Source organism: Trachemys scripta, chromosome 2, assembly GCF_013100865.1.
Source record: "Trachemys scripta elegans isolate TJP31775 chromosome 2, CAS_Tse_1.0, whole genome shotgun sequence".
Lineage (NCBI taxonomy): Eukaryota > Metazoa > Chordata > Testudines > Emydidae > Trachemys > Trachemys scripta.
The window spans coordinates 169,638,611-169,642,178 of NC_048299.1; the positions used below are offsets into that span (position 1 = coordinate 169,638,611).

General features: G+C 40.5%; 1 long non-coding RNA gene across 1 annotated transcript; it reads right to left on the bottom strand.

Annotated features, from left to right (window-relative positions):
- Positions 1–574: 574 nt before the first annotated feature.
- Positions 575–3,340, bottom strand: LOC117871618. Its single transcript, XR_004644302.1, has 3 exons — positions 3,257–3,340; positions 3,066–3,152; positions 575–625 (listed from the first exon to the last, which is right to left on the bottom strand). It is a non-coding gene; the product is annotated as an uncharacterized LOC117871618 (long non-coding RNA).
- Between the last annotated feature and the right edge of the window lie 228 nt (positions 3,341–3,568).

A 3,568-nucleotide genomic window follows, 5' to 3' on the forward strand; every position in this document is an offset into this window, starting at 1 on the left:
TATCTTAACATGTAGGATATAGTGGGAAAAAATGGGTTGCAGAAGAACCTCCCTCATTCTCATTAGTGAAGGTGAGAGGATTTGTGAATTATGGAATTTTGTGACTTAGCAAGAGAACAACATAGAATTAAAAAAGGATCACAGCACCACAAGATGTACTTTATTTATTTGAAAGGAGTAGTTTAGTGTTAATCATGTAAGCATATTTCACAGTACATTGGTAGATGTTCTGCAGCATATTTTCCAGAAGAAACAAAGTAATGGGCCCAATTCTGAGACGAGTTAAACAACTCCTGCAATTTCAGTAGTGGATGAGCAGTCTCAGTACCTGGCAGGATCAGGGTCAAAGTTTTTGATTTTGAGCTTGACTTATTAGGAACTAATGGAACAAAAGAATCACTAATGCCCTAACACAGAGCTAATCCAGCTCCCATGAAAGCCAATGGAAAGACTATGTTTGACTTAAGTGCAGTTGGATTGGGCCCTGAGATTTCAGTTTTAAGAATGTTTTGCTTTGCTACCCTCATCCAGGTCCACTCATCCCTTCACCAAATTAACAGTGGTCAATTACCTGTCTTCCTTGAAATCCTGGGAAGCCTAGAGCACCTTGATCACCTTTTTCACCCTGCAAAGCAAAGCACATGAAAATGCACAGGAAATGTTGCGTTGCGTGAGGGCAGCTGCAATCAGTGACAGAGACCACATTTTAAAAACACAGATGGGTGGTACTCTCCTTAGTTCCTACCTGGGATTTCTGTGCATTATTCTAAAGTCACTCTGCTAACAGTCCCTACTGTGTGACGCCTCTTTGCTTACCAAAATCCAAATATGATGAGACAATGGCTCTTATATTGGCCCCAATATCTAAAGTGAGAGTCACAAGCCACTAATCCCTAGGATGGAAAAAGTCTAAAAATAAAATAATAATTATTTGTTATTCTGGCAGCATTTAAAAGGCTGTTGTCTTCATAGCATCTACGTGCCAGCCTTTTGCACGTCTTAGATTAAAGGCACAAACATTTCCCGAGGATAGGACATGATCCTGAGAGATGCTGAACACCCCTAACATCCATTGAATTTGCTGGGAAGTGAGGGTGCTCAGGGCTTCTCAGGGTCAGGTCCATAGGGAGGAACTATCCCATGATCACCCTCAGTACTATAACTTTAAAGACCATAAAGCAGAAATAATAATTTTAGTGGCAAATTGGGTATCCTTTAGAGGTTTGGTTTCATGTTGCAGTGCTTGAGATGGGATCAGTGAGAGCAGCACAATGCAGCATATGTCACAGAGCTTTATACGGAGCAGGGGGAGATTTGGCTCCAAAATATGAATCAGAAAGTTCAGAGTCTGTTATATGAATAGCACCCAGTGCTATTTTTAAACTCTTTTTTATGAATCTTCTAAAAACCCAATGAAATCAGCGCCAGACTCCAAAATGCAAACAATAATTTGCATACATGCTTGCTTTAGAATCCTACTCATAAATGAAAATACCACAGAGTTTAGGGCTCAGGTTTCCAAAAGGCCCAGCCTCTGTCGGGACATGGAACAACCTGATCCTGCAAAATCTATACCCACAAGAGAGCTGTGACTGAAATGTACACCACCATTCAAAGGCAGGCACAAATAAGGCAAGAAGGAGTACAAGTACTTATGAAATTCTGGCTCCAGTTAAATGAATGGGAGTCTGCCATTGAGTATGTCTACACTGCAAAGAAAAACTCGCAGTGCCGAGTCTCAGAGTCCAGCTCAATTGACTTGTGCTTGGGCTGTGGGGCTAAAAATTGCAGTTTAGGTGTTCCCGCTCAGGTTGGCACCCAGGCTCTGAAATCTGGTGAGGTGGAGGGTCTCAAATTAACTCCAATGGGGCCAAGATTTCACCCCTAGCCTTTAAGGCTTTAAAAAGAAACTTAAACAAACTTTTTTTAAAATGGCCAATGTGACGCATGACTAGAAAGGGTTCAGCATCCTGCAGGATAAATGACTCATATTCAACCCTTAAAAACATATGGGGAGATATTGTTTATGGTTTTGTGTATTTACATATATATTGGTAGAGGTCAACAATGTAATCAAACAGTCCCTGTCTATGCTGTATTCCATTAATTCAGAGATCAAGAGAACATCTTAGCATTTAAATGAACTGTAAACATAGGATATCGCTGTATTCATCTCTCTTTGAAATGTATAGCCAAGCATCTGCGAATGGTAGAAAAACAGGCAATTGCCTTATGTTAATTTGTGTAGCTAATTACCGGTGATGCTTAGGAAATAGACCTACTTCAAAGGCGCCCTGATTGCATATTGTTCTCCTAAGGACTCCGACCTGTCGAAGAAGGTCTGGCATTGTATAAAAGACCCTTGTGTCCTGATCCTGTCATCTCAGATCTGCTTGAGGTTTCATGCGGGGGAAGCCTAAGCCATAAGGACTGAGATCCCAGTTCTGACTGGACCGCCCTGAATATAAATATTGGACTATAATCTATGGACTATTTCAGAAGAACTCTTTGCATCTACAAAGCTCTCCATCCCTGCTATGAATCTGACTCTCAAGATCGACTCATGTCTGTATGTATACTGTTCTTTTAACCAATCCTCTCTCCCTTTTCTTTTTTAATTATTTTAGATTAGTTAATAGAATCGACTGTAAGAGTGTATTTGGGTAAGATTTGGAATATTCATTAACCTGGAAGGTAATGTGTTTTTATATGATGAATAAGATTTTAATTAATCCTCATCATATTTGACTTGGGTGTCTAGGTGGAGGCCTGAGGCTGGGTTACTTCAAGGGAACTGTGTTGTTGACTTCTGAGTAACCAGTGAGGTATAACAGAGACTGTTTTGTGCTGGTTTGGTAAATCTAAGTATTGGAATATCCACCAGCTTTGGGAATTGCCTGCCCCATTCTTTGCACTTCACCCTAATTGAGTGACCTCAGCTGGCTCCCCTGGGCCTCCAGTCACAGCCAACATTACAAATTTGTTTACATTTTTTGAAATCCTTACACTTCACTCTCCATTCAAAGCTAACTCTACATTAGTTAATAATAAATTGCTCTTCTTACCTTTGGACCAGGAAGGCCAGCATAACCTGGTTCTCCAGGCTGGCAGTTGCAATCCTTTCTAGTTTCCATAAGTCCTGAACTAGCACACTTGGGAGAAAACACAAACACACATTTGAACTATGTTTTCCTTCTGCATTTAAAGTGAAATTTCCATATTTATAAATCCACTGAATGTGCTTTCGGGAACTTACCCGGTCATCTTCCTGCAAGGGACAAAAAGAAATAAAAGTGAAAAATGGGGACAGGAATTTAATTGAAATCTGAGAAAGCATGTGTATTATCTGTAGTCTAAACTCACCACTCCAGGTATTTCACAACAGGTTTCATCCACTGCCTGGTTATGGTCTGTGTAAAGCTGTAGTTGCTGCACATCAACCTATTGAATCAATGGGGAAATGCTGAAATTCCAGGAAAGCTTCACCCGCATTATAATCTCTCTGTCTGTCTGTCCCCCCATCACCACAATATCTAAACACCTCCCAAATACTGAACGATTGGCATAG